The sequence below is a fragment of the Zootermopsis nevadensis genome, unplaced genomic scaffold (assembly GCF_977971745.1).
Source record: "Zootermopsis nevadensis isolate Lab colony 2312 unplaced genomic scaffold, Znev_1.0 Znev_ptg000008l, whole genome shotgun sequence".
NCBI lineage: Eukaryota > Metazoa > Arthropoda > Insecta > Blattodea > Termopsidae > Zootermopsis > Zootermopsis nevadensis.
This window is the reverse complement of record NW_028259140.1, coordinates 7,473,323-7,487,421: the sequence shown is the minus strand read 5'-3', so window position 1 is coordinate 7,487,421 and position 14,099 is coordinate 7,473,323. Positions and strand designations below refer to the sequence as shown.

At 39.6% G+C, this 14,099-nt stretch overlaps 2 protein-coding genes across 2 annotated transcripts in view; one reads left to right on the top strand and one right to left on the bottom strand.

Moving 5' to 3' along the window:
* LOC110829801 (uncharacterized) overlaps positions 1-14,099 on the top strand; it is a 66,568-nt gene that overhangs the window by 245 nt on the left and 52,224 nt on the right. The gene's annotated exons all lie outside the window — the stretch shown is intronic.
* Positions 1-14,099, bottom strand: part of Col4a1 (Collagen type IV alpha 1) — a 74,106-nt gene that overhangs the window by 41,051 nt on the left and 18,956 nt on the right. The window lies entirely within an intron of this gene.

Here is a 14,099-nt window from a genome sequence, read left to right as displayed (position 1 = left end):
TTTCTCATTCCATACAAGTGCTCAGATCTTCGTAGTTCTGATTTGGTGAGGTTAGGTTATGTGAGCTTCGTTTAATCTTCCCGTTTACCCACAGCATTTTCCGTCAAAGTTGAATGTCTTCTGTGATGTTGCACCGTGTAGTCTGGTACAAGTTTATTGACGTTTCAGAGGTGCCTGCTGCCTCCATCACCTCCCTGAATACTGAGGCAGAAAGTACCTCTGAAACGTCGGTAAACTTCCCAGGATACGTGGTGCAGCGTTCCATATGACAGTTATCTTCATATCGCAGCCATGAGAATCTGAAATCAGTTGCTTGTTCATTATTCAATCAGTTTACGGAACTGTATAAATTTCTGAAGCGATGGATTATCGAACGAGATCTCAGGAACGTGGAAGGACATATGCGTGACAAATATAAGGAACTATTCCAATATTTGCCTGGGGATAATACGGAAAACAACGAAAAGCCTTTGAAGATTTAAACTTGGTATCTTCTGAATGCAAGTCAGACACAAATAGCTGTCTTAACCTGTTACTTTTTGAAGCCACTGACATAAACATTTGGAGTGTTTTAAAGCGGCGGACGGGTGGGAGGAGGGGGTTGAACTCCAGTAGCGAAATGTTGCTGTTAGAGGGGCGCTGTCATCTCTTCTCACCTCGGAGTCAACCTTTTTGTTCATCAACTTGAAGTAACAGACCGGATGATATTACTCCATTAAAGCCTCCTCTTTGTTGGTATTAAAATGTATATTTCCTTGTGGATTATTATTAACAAATGCGTTTGGAATACGAGCCTCATTTTTAACATATTCATACCGTTCTGTCTGTGATAGAGGTCTGTGAGGGCCTGACCCTGGTTCAAATGATAATATTGAAACGGAATAGAGAATATTTCGGGTTTTCTCGGGCCAGTCGTTTTTCGCAATGAAAAAGTTATTCGCTCATCTTACGATCGTGATACAATCGGATTCCGGAAGAAAAAATCCCACGACTTTATTTTCTCGGGAATTTTCGTAGCTGCATCCGAAAACCTGTACCGTTCCTCAGATGTTCTTAGAGAGTCGTTAAATAATTCGTTCAGGAATTACTGACATTTATGCATTAAAATAAATATATATTAATGATACGATGGTCTGGGCAGATTGTAAATAGATCGGGCTTCGTTCGACCTTGGAAAAAAGGAAGTCTGGCTTGGGTGGGGTTGGAGTAACATATTTGAAGATAAATTTCGGGCTTGGTCCAAATGCTCCTGAGGTCGAGTGAAATTCTAAAATTTCGACCTGTGCTGACCTCTAGTTTGAGTTCGCGTACTACAGATATCGGAGAACGTATTTCATAAGCATTAATTCTTCCGGTACACATATTTCCTACTATTGTCCGAACTTCTGATCCGTATAAAATGAAAAGTTTTGTTTGCGGCTGTGTTAAAAAAATTCTTTTCCACAATCTCCAAGCGTGTTATTTTTAAAATTTAATTTCATGTTCTTCGTTAGAGTCTAGAAACTTTATTAACCTACTCATTGTCATTCGTTTTAAATATTATACCATCGAATTGCTCTATTTTTTTTATTAAATTATGCATCATTATTTGTTTCCATTTGTCTTTGTTCCCCCAGAAAACCGCTGAGCAGTCTCATTACTAAAAGTTTAAAACTGTGTTCGCTTGTTATTTGCCACAGTAACATGTCGTTTTTCAGTTTAAGCCACATTCTGTTTTTTCCATAACTGTTGTATCAACTGCAAAAACATACTCGTTTTTATCAATGATCTGAAACGCTGACGTAAAAAATAAATAAACAAACAAGAACGATTTAACGATGCAACTAAAAAACATGTTTTTAAGAATTTACTGATCTATATCGCTGATCTGAAAATTATGTAATTCATAAAATAGACCAGAAGAGGCTCTTAGAATTCGTGTTTACCTCCTTACTTTTAATTTGAAAATTACGATTTTTTAAGATATTTGGGTAAGACAATTGAAGTACCACCTCACCATTCGGTTTATTTACTTTGCTTTAACACGCGACTTCTTGAGCATTCATTTATCAACACTACTTCATTTCGATTTTCTGAGGCGTGACCAACACTATTATCGTAATTTTCTTTGATTATATATATGTATATATGGAAGTAATGCACTTTCTGTTAAAATATCGACTGAAAAAATAACAACATGGTAACCCCGCGAAATCTTCAGTCTTTTAATTATCTAACCAGTCAGCGCAGTCACCTTTATCATATTTTATAGCTGTGTAATTGTTTTACTGAACGCCCAACAAGAAAGAATTTCAGTTATGTGTCTCAACTACTGCTATCTTAACATTAATTTTATATCCAAGGATTTTTAATTTTCCTTCAGCAATAAACCTTCCGGACTTGTGATAAAAGTGAGCTGGCTAACACGAAAGCCAGACATCTTCACAATGGGAAGTATTCATGAGGCTTAATTTCGCCCACACTTATAATCTTATCTCTTTTGTCTGCACCTGTACCTGCAGTAAAATGGCGGTCTAGTGCAGTAAATCTCCAGTAATGTTCTTCAGAACACTGCAGCCTTGTCTTCAGCTGTGAGTTCCGGGAACAGTTCATAAAGCCTGTAAGCGTAGGCTGTTGCACAGATACAGTCCACAGACCAGGAGAAAAGCCCTGATAGGAATTCGATATACGCGCATGCGCAAGATTTCGCGGTGAGTGACGTCCCATCCTAAAAGCATTCGTTCCACAACCACTGAACGAACAACAGACGACAATCTTTCATGTGTTTTAATGGATACGGCTTTAAGATTACCTCACAGCGGCACAGTGATTTAATCTAGAATATTATCGCAACACCCGCAGAACACATTAGAGGTGCACTCACTACACGCTACTCTTAACTGCTTGATGTTTTCAGTCTGTGTAGTAGCGTAAAACTCTAACTTCCCACCAATAGCAGCCCTCTAGTCCAGCTGATTAGTAACATTGCCCCCGCACCGCACCAGAAACTACATCCCGACGCAGGGATTTTCTCCTGGTCTGTGGACAATAGTTTGGTCTACATATGCGGTGTCAGTGCTCAAGTTAGAAGTCTTAAGTTTACACTTCTACAGTGCTGTGTTCATATTTAAATAGTCCTACGATCGAATCCCACTCAAGTCACTTATTTATTCTCACTGTATGTTCCAAAAGTAATTTTCATTTAATATCTGTGAAGAACGTCTTACTTAAATATTGATTCTGTTTACGTTAATTTTTTACAACTTAAATCGTTTACTTACAAACAATATTTCATACATAATATGTTGGTATGTTTATGTCGCCAACACCAAACTCTACATGGCTTACTATGCAACACTAGTTATGGCTGTGAGAATGTAAACTAAAAAAATATTCTCAGAACCTCATTAAGAAAGAAACTTTGGTTGATAATATAAATTCCTTCTGTTTACCCACAATGCATGTTGATTTCTAGGAGATCATGCAAAATGGCGGAGGGTCAATTGAGTTTCGAGCAACGCAAACGTATTGAATGTGTGTATATATCTTTTTGGGACAGCCTGTATTTGGCATTAACAAGAGTTATTACCATGCCGCGACACGGTCGTAAATAGTAGGAAATATGTGGCAAACCCTTTCATTTGCAGAAACTAAACTAATTACAAGTAAGAGTAATAATTCTATATTTATTTCTTGCAATGCATCAACTCAAATATCAGTTACGCGAAAGTGGCTTATTACTGTTTATGGGTTACGAACTTATTAGAGATTCGTTTAGAATAATAATCTAATACGTATTATGCAACACGCTAAATTCTCTTGAGGATGGGACAGGTCAGAGGATCTACTGATTGAGGCAGAACGTTATTAAAATTTGTGATATGAGAACGGAGCCAAGACCAAAGTTTTTTGTTTCGGTGGGGAGAGGACAAGAACAAAGGAAACAACCACGAATGTCTGTCCTGGGTTCGAGTCTTGGTGAAAATGGTTTTTGTAGGTCGGTAACTGAGCCTCATAGAAGAACGGTGCTACGAGGTCCTCTTCCCAAAGATGAAAATTCAGCTAAAGGGAAGGAGATTTGAGACGATAGAAGAGATTCAGGCAGAATCGCAGATGGTGCTTGACAGGCTGACAAAGAAAGATTTCCAGGGATGCTTCCAGGCTTGGCAGCGGCGCTGGGATCGTTGTGTTCACTCCCAGGGGAACTACTTCGAGGGTGATGGATGAATTTAATACCTGAGATAAGTGTACGGGTTTTTATACGCGCAGTCTGGAAACCTTCCGATCGCACCTCGTATGCATTTGTTGAATTTCGCCGTAGTAACACTTCTGGCATTCTGCTAGTTGCGTAACGTTTCATAACATGCTAGTTTTTACGACAGGTACTGTAGACTCTAGTCTTAGTGTACAAGCTGAACAACCACCGAACTCTCGGTTGTCCGAGACTGCTTATTAAAAGTGCTCGCAACTATCTGGAGGCCGTCACTCGTCCATCTGCAACCTGAGAGCGCGCCATTCCGTGGCGACAACGGACGTATATACTTCCATTATGTGTTAAATATTTGCATGACGCCCCTTTAAAGGCCAGTGGTAAATATATGCACCACCTGTTTTAACTATCATTAGCTATGCATTATGGATTTAAAGGTTTCATATGATTCCCATTTTAAACAGAGATTTCCTTGGACAGCATTAAACTGTTAATCTTCGTAATGGAGAAATGTTGCGTTTTCTTTGAGGTACGAACTGAACTCTTATTATTTAGAGGAGCTTCGGTTTTAAATGGTTATGACTTGAAGTCCTTAACATGACGGGGAATGTTTTGTAAAACAGTGATATGCTAATCAAATATATCCATTACTACTAATTTCTTGTCTAAAAAGGAAAAAAAAATTGTCGGTAATGCGTATGTCTTAGCAGAGGAGGACTTGCCCTTCGTTCCCCGCATAACCATCGCATCGAAGACTTCTCTCTCCGTGCAGAGCGAGTGGATGTTTTATTTTCATAACAAGAAACTAAAAAAAAGATGCTGATTCTTTACTACACGTGAGGGAACGTGGTGCGTGCTTCAATGTGCAAGTGCTGACCTGCCCGCCTGCCTGACTAATTGCAAACGCTTACAGGAAAACTGGCTCCTGCAGTAAGAAGCCTTTATTCAACGCCGGTGAAATTAATAAGAACTGAATAATGTGTACTGGTATGTTTGTTTTGGACCAACAGAGAACTATTCTTTTTAATATTTTCACAGGATGTGTATACAATTAATAAGGAGAAAATTAAATAATGACCAGCTTCAAGATGGCTGCCTTCTGGAATGTTCTGCTATGTAGTCTGGCAGATTGCCCGACGTTTTAGATGCCCTTATTGCTTCCATCATCAAGGCGAGGGTGCTATTAATTGGTGGTCGAAGCTTACTATACTATTTCATAATAGTCCAATACGAAGCCTATTATACTACTGTGCTATTTGTTGGTCCAATATGAAGTCTACTTTTCGAGAATATTGAATCAGATTTTATACATTTATTCAAAAGGTTATAAGTTCGCTATGCAAATAATTTGTTTGCAACATAAGTATAGATCTCATTGTCTAAAATTTTTAGGATATTTCGATTTAAGGAAATACAAATAAAATTATTCTATGTCTCAGTTCAGATATTTTTACGATTGACTAACACTTTCAACTAAAGATATGTATCTGCATATAAATACCAAGACCACTGAGTTCCTAGTCCACAGCGAGTGAAAAAAGCGATGATTCTTTTTGTTTTTATTCTTTTTTGATATTTTTTTTTTTTAAATTTCTTCACAGATGTCTGCGGAACGGCAAATTTGTAACTTGTGGAAAAAGGGCCTTTTTAACTAGATCATCTGTCTCAGCGTCGCAATAATTTTAAAAGATTGCAGCCAAATAAACTTCGCCACATCACAGTGTGAATGGCCCAGTGATCTTTTTGCTTTGTGTCATTTCAACTGTTTCGACACGTGTCACATTCAATAATAAGAGCTGCCGATAACGGTGACTCACTTGCCCACTGCGTCGGTCAGTTTTAATCATTTGGTTGCAGACATTTGTTCATGACGATTTCACCCGCGGAGGAGATGTCCGGCGAATGAAACTTTTATATAACTGATGAATTAAGCCAATATTTGTTTACCCCTGCCAGTTATGTATGCAAACTCTAATAAAACGCGTCTGAAGAAAATGTGGATCAAAACAGAGGAATAATCCTTTCCATTTTTTGTTAATCTATTATTTCCGGTAGCAGCTCTTACATTTAGGCCGTCACAAAAGTGATCTTCCTCCAACATTGCAATTCCTACGTACACCCACGCATTGCACTTCTAATCCATCTCAAGTGTGGGCGTGTCTTACGTCATATTTTGTTTCGTTGCGCACCCGCTATGCTGCGCTGAGATCACAAAGAAAGCCTTTCATTAACTCTATTGCGCTAAGCCCTTATTTTAAATTGGTAGCAACAGCTGATCAAGAATATCCCGACGTCTATGGAACCCGAAAATTCGTATCGTGTTCACAACGAGCCAACAGTAAACCCTGCATTGAGCCAGATTAATACTGTCCATCAATCCTGTTTCTTTATATTCTCTATTAATATTATCCCCAAACAACCCCTAGGTTTTCCAAACTGTGCCATCTTTCCGTGTTCTCTGAATAAAACGTAAGCATTTCTTATTTCCTCCTTGATTTAATCACCCCAATAATATTTGGTGAAAAATACTAATATGAAGCTCCTTCTTATGTAATTCTCTCCATCTTTCTTTTGGTCACTGTCTCTTCAAACAATTTCTTGAGCGCCGTGTTCCTCAGACATTATCAATCTAAGCATTTCTCTGTAAATGAGAGGCCAGGTTTCAAGCCATATAAACCAATGCAAAACTTGTAGTGTTGTATATTTTAACCTTTGGCGTTTTTCGGTATCAAATTGGAAGATGAAAGATTCAGAAATGGAATGCAGCAAATATTCCCCATACTTTGTTCGTGAATGTAATTTGGTTGGTTACAGCCATTCGCATATGCTTTAATTATCCCACACTGCAGATATAACAGCCTTATTTTAAAATGGATCTTACGTAAGTTCATAAGAATGCGCACTTAACTGGAGTGGCTTGGGATTGTGTCCAGTGCCGGCCGAGGTGTGGTATTTAGCGGTGTTAAACCTACGTTAATGTTTCTAGGGACTTATTTATTCGTTACTTAGTAGGCGTAGTTCCATATATTATGTGCGATTAGAAAAGAAAGTCCTGTAACGTTTTCGTTCATAGGAGTAGATCCAATTATTCGTCTTGCATTTCCTTAGCTGTTCTAGAGTAATCTGGTTTAGAAGTGTTGTTATTAGCTAAATCATATTATGAAGCAGAAGGTCAAGGTCACGAAGATTTACTGTAATGCCAAGAAATATTACATCACTTATCAACTTCCTACACAGAGAATTGCTCACGCATTTTTCTTTTCTGTTCCATGTTTGAAGGTTAATTTCTGCAGGAAGCGCGCAGTCCATTAGCTGAGACAGCAAAAGACAGAACACAACAACTTCTCAGGGATGACTTCATCGAAACTAATCCAAGTTCTAGTTTTTCCAAGCAATATTTTGATTGCTTCTGTCTGTCTGGTCGCCAGGGGAGATGCGCCATCTTGTGAAATTACCCAAAACCGAAAACGTTACAATGTTTCCCAAGCTTCTTTACCTAAGACTAGTTAACTCCATTCGACCGATAGTATTTGATCTGTTCTAAGAATTATTGGTCTTTTATGGAACTCGTGTGTTCATTGGGCGCAAAATAACTGAGCTTGAGCTACGTATGGTATTACTGAAAACATTTTCACTTTTTAATTTCGATACAATCGGTGGTATTTCGATACACTGACTGCATTTTTTAACCAAAGGAAGGATAAAACACCAGCAATGAAGGCACACGCTTTAACCAGCACGAGTTATTTGTGCAGCCTAAACGAAACACATCCCATATTACAAGGATTGAAGGATGGACTGGGTTATCACTCTTATAATGTTCTATCGCTTCGCGGTCATCCCTTGTGTATTTGTAACGATCAACGAAGCAGGGAATTATTTTGCGTTAACTGTACCTTATCCTTAACCAGATTAACTCAATCTATGCCCTCGCACCAAACAATACAAGACCCATTTCAATTTCTTCTTTTAACCTACAACAGACTAGTCCCTTCAGATGTTATGGCTAAGATTTTGTCTGGATTTTTCATTTCTCTCATGCGTGCTGCATGCTCAACTCATCTCTTCCTCGACTTAATCATTCTGATTTTAAGTATTTGGTGAAGAGTACAAGGACATCCACTTTGCTGGGTCCACCACCTTGTTTTCATACGTATTAGCTTTCTGTTCTTCCCCATGGGTAAGAGACCAAGAATCACGCCCATACGAAACACAGGTCATAGTCCTATATTTTAACCCTTCCGTTTTCCGGTTGGAGTCGGAAAGATAAAATATTTTTAACTGAATATAATGAAGCATTGCCCAGATTAATCTGCTTTTGAGCTTAGAGAAGAACGTAGATTGAGGATGTTTGAGGGCGACAGCTGAGAATAGTATTTTCAAAGAAAGGATGGCCCGGGCAAATAGCAAGTGTGTGAAAACAAGAAATGCATGCAGTTATTTTGTAGGAAAATCTGTGGAAATAGTTCTGAGAGGTTAATATTAAAACTAATCTTATTTATGAGGAAGTGAAATGGATCGAGCTAACAAGACAAAGTTCATTGGCGGCCATTTGTAAACACGTTTATGTTTCGGCTTCTGTAACAGAAGGAAATTTATTTTATCAACTCAGCAAGCATGAAATAGAACAAGTTGGCAGACACAAATCATAGCAGAGCTGAAAGATCTGTTGTTCTGATTATAATATTCTACCCCGTTCCGTGTGCACTGGCAAGTGATTAGTCTAAGTCTTATGTCACGCACAAGTAGACTTTCCTGTTCGTGCTATCCTCAACAGCACGAGCGCTCACAGAAGAAACCACAAGCTCTCTCCCTCTGTGACTGAGGTCAAATATCTGCAGTTTCTTGACGGGTTTAATAAATTTATTGCGTTTGTACAAAGGTTTAACGAGACCAAATATTGCCGTACCCAGTACAGAAACGTGTTAGTTTTCAAAAGCAATCGAAATTAACAACTTATGTAACATTACGAAGAAGAATCTGGACATCAGGAGACACTATGGCATCCAACATAAGGAACAAAATGGTGGACAGATGAATAATTAAAACATATCATTGTGATACTCTCCCAGAGAGAAGCAGAGATATAACACTGCCTTATTACTTTTATTACATAGGCTTGATTGCCATGTATTTATTACAGTTGGTTTTCCTTTCTGTAATAACAAGTCTCTCTTCTTTTCTACGAGCATTCTATTCTCGTTTTCTTTCATCTCTTTCCTTATCTTTTCCTGTTATTTTATCCCTTCTCTTATATCTTCCTTTCCTCTCGACCTTTTCTTTGTGTTATTTTCGCCTTTCACCCTAAGCAATATGGCAAACGTTTTTTGTGTTATAGGATTTGAGACTTTCGCGGCGAGTACAATCAATAAAATCTTCTCGGGCAATCAGCCGCGTTAACTGGTTACCGTAGTAAACCGACGTTTCGGGAACAAACTCTGTCCCCATCGACTTAGGCGACTTCCAAGGATCCAGTCACATCAGAACCCTAAAGATGGGGACAGAGTTTGTTACCGAAACGTCGGTTTACTACGGTAACCAGTTAACGCGGCTGTATGCCCGAGAAGATCTTATTGTTTTTTTGTGTTATTTTATAGGTATTTTCGGCCACTGAAGTAGGTTGTTAGGATTAAGACTTGGCAAATATGTGATGTTCTAAGTGAATTCCATGCAAACATTTTAAATGTTCATAGCAGTCAACAAAGTGAAAAAATATTTAATCTGGGCTACCAGTTACTTGATCTCACAGAAAGTAAAGAATAAAGAAAGATTTTGTAGCGGAGGTGCACGGGATCCGGGATTGAGGTCAGAGAACCTGTTCTTTCGACCGCATGTTGTGATCAATATCTATAGCTAAAGCATCATGCCGTCTATGCATATTCCGTGCAGCCATCTTAAAAATAAATAGTTTGTGCGTTTATCCTCTCAGTGCCATTTGACAGTTGGCAGTAATTCGCTAGTATCCACTAAATATTCAGGTTCTCACGGCGGCGAATATAAATAATATGACTATCTTCTGGGTTGTTGCCCCTTGTAGTCTGGTATGAGTTGGCAGCGTTTCAGAAATGCTTGCTGCCTCCATCATCATGGCGACTCATTTCCCACAAGAGCCCACCAGTGAACCTTGTAGGCTATTGAGTCAGTTCAATCAGTTCACACCCACACACCTTACTTATTTAAAATCCATTTTAGTATTTTCCTCGCTTCCAATCCATCTCTTCCCTTAAGGGCTTTTTTCGACGAGATTTCTTTATAAACTTGTCATCTCACTTATGTTGATGCATGCTACATGTCTCACTCTCCTCACCCACCTTCAGTGTAACGAAGTTGATGGTTGCACAGGTTTTACATCCGCCTGACAATTTCATTCTCTTGCGTCGAAATATTCTGCTCAACACTTGGCTCTCTTGACATGTTTATTCATATTACATTGTATTATACAGATTTCTAAAAAAACGTAGCAGTGTTCTTGACACACATTTTGGTTCCTATGAAAACTTGACAGCTACTTCTTTTGATTAGTCAACCAACAAAAGTACACTCTACACGGATTCACAATTAGACTTTAGTAATGACGCCAGCTGTTGTCTCTCAAGAACCAATTCTTCCTTTCAATCCACCTGTTGTTAACAAATCACTTGTTAATGAATGTCCAGTACTGTGCAGTTGATTACGGAGATATTAGTAGGTAAATACTGTGTTTTATTGCTTAGATTGACAAATAAACTGACGCTGACAAATCATAAAATGTGTCAAAAACCCACTTCGAAAATCTAGAATATGCTGCGAGGATCTTTCTAAAATATACCTTAAAATACGTTGTGAAGATTTAATTTGAGTACCTGAAGAGCATGTATAATGGAGGGTCTTTGTATTAGCGGTGTTGGATCTTCGAGTTCTAATAGGCCTGCAGAAAACTTAATAAAGAAATTGACTAGCATGTATTAGCTTCCAGTATGAGAACGGATAAAGCGACCTAACTTCCTTGGCATCTCGTTTCCATACAGGAAACAGATGAATGTCTAGACTCGTGATCAAAGTTTTAAGAGTAAACATACCAGAAATAGAAGACGCAGCCCAAACTTGCAAGGAGACCCGCGCTCTCGAAGGCGTCGTGGAAGTTTCGACATCAGCTTTAGCCATAAAGAACAGAATTCGTTTCAACCGCTCTCAAGTTCACTGAAGCTTTAGTTACGGAGGCGAGTATGAAGATGGCAGTGTTCTGGGTTCTTGCGCCGTATAGCCTGTCAGAAGTTTAGCGACGTTTCAGAGACGATCATCGCCCTGATGACGGAGACGGCAAACATCTCTGAAACGTCGGTAAACTTCGACTGGACTATAAGGCATTAACCCAGAACACAGCCATCTCCATCTTTCAGTAACTTAGGTGTGGGTTATTTAATGACGCTGTTAGTAGTTCAACTATACAGCATACAATTATAGGAAGATTATGAACAACGAATTGGAAAATATATGGTAAGAAGCGATCGTTGCCTAATTTAAGTCTGGAGTTACTGAGAAAAACCTTCCGAATACGAAGCAGGAGTTTAGCTCGGTCTTTGAATCATTTGTTGACTGGTTGCTGGTTCCTATCAACACGGTAATTAATCTTCTTGTTCCGTTAAAGACCGGGAATTTCTTGAATAGCTGAGAGACTGCTCCGTGGGGTTTGTAACTTTGTTAGTCAGGTTACGTAACATCGAATCATCGGATGATGGTGAATGATTAACTGATGATGATGCAGCAGAACAAAGTAAATGTGGATTACTTGCAGATATTGATCCATTGTCTTCTTTGATACCCACTAACAGCCTCAGTCAGGGTAGCCGTAATTCGGTCGAGAGTCGAACCCGAGCTCTCGTGTCAAGCAATTCGCAGGCAGCTTCAGATGTGAAAGTGGAAAATAATAAATGGGAATAATATGCAGAGCAGCCAGTTGAGACAAGCCAAGCTAATCAGTTTGCTGTATTATGGAACCAACAACTTATAGCAGACACATCCATGCCTGACATTACACTACGAGACAGACGAGGAACAAAGGAAATTTGTACTAATTGTCGTTTCTATACCAAGTGATACAAACAAGTGGAAGGAATTAAAATACAAAGTTCTACTGATTTAAATACAGCGCATGTTGGATTTGAAGGCGCTGGTGGGCGTGTCTGAAGGCGTTACAGCCCACAGAGATCCTTGGCCTTTAAGAAGAATTTGTCTGCAAGATTTTCACGAATTTAGTGGGAACCTTGGAAATGCGGGTCGGGGGGGGGGGGGGGGGGACGGAAGTTGGACCATCGCAAAGCTTCTATCTACACACGACAATAAACCACAACACAGAAAGACACGGATAAACAAACATCCATGCCTCGAGTGGGATTCGAACTCACGATCGCAGTGTTCGAGTGACCAATAAGATCAGCGAGAAGGCGAAGATGAAAGAACTGGTGTGACTGGAAGCTTACGACGATCATTACAAAAGCATTAACATTATATCCCTGGTAAATGCTCTAGCTTGGAGCTACAGAAGACGGTCTTTCTGGGAACAGCTGGCATCTTGATAATCTTAACACCACTTAGTTAAGAATTAAATGTATTTTCCAGAAACTACCATGTAATAAGCCTAGGGTATAACGTTTGACCCTGTCCTATGGAGACACCCTGTAACATGGCATGATGATGATGATAATATTATGTCTGATAATAGATGTTGGTAAGGAAATTCCAGTTTTTTATGGAGCCCAAAGGTTTACTTTTATGAACTGTGCAGTACTCGCACGAACAACCCCAGGCGCGGCCATTGGGATCTGCTGTTTGACGTCTTGACACGGCAGGTCATGTATTGTGTTTGCCCTTATGGCGATATTAATATGATCAGGTCTGCAGGGCAAGGTCTTCTTCGGGTCTGGGTACGACAAAAGATTATCGTTGAACCGCATTCCAGAACTCAGGTGAGAGAAAAAAAAGAACTGACTGATGCAGAAGAAAAGGTGAAACGGTCACACAAAGGTACTGAAATGGGGTAAGAAAGTGGGGGAATATTTCGGCTGGGGTGAAATAACTTGAAGGCAAATGTCTTCAACTGACCACTCAGAACAGGGGTGAGCAAAAAGCTAAGGCCCTGATGACGGAGGCAGTATGACCTCTGAAACGTTGGTAAACATCGACCAGACTACACAGCGCAACAACCCAGAAGACAGAAATCTTTATACTTTGATGACGGAGGCAGTATGACTTCTGAAACGTTGGTTAACATCGACCAGACTACACAGCGCAACAACCCAGAAGACAGAAATCTTTATACTCTGATGACGGAGGCAGTATGACCTCTGAAACGTTGGTTAATATCGACCAGACTACACAGCGCAACAACCCAGAAGACAGAAATCTTTATACTCTGATGACGGAGGCAGTATGACCTCTGAAACGTTGGTAAACATCGACCAGACTACACAGCGCAACAACCCAGAAGACAGAAATCTTCATACTCTGATGACGAAGGCAGTATGACCTCTGAAACGTTGGTTAACATCGACCAGACTACACAGCGCAACAACCCAGAAGACAGAAATCTTCATACTCTGATGACGGAGGCAGTATGACTTCTGAAACGTTGGTAAACATCGACCAGACTACACAGCGCAACAACCCAGAAGACAGAAATCTTTATACTTTGATGACGGAGGCAGTATGACTTCTGAAACGTTGGTTAACATCGACCAGACTACACAGCGCAACAACCCAGAAGACAGAAATCTTTATACTCTGATGACGGAGGCAGTATGACCTCTGAAACGTTGGTAAACATCGACCAGACTACACAGCGCAACAACCCAGAAGACAGAAATCTTTATACTCTGATGACGGAGGCAGTATGACTTCTGAAACGTTGGTAAACATCGACCAGACTACACAG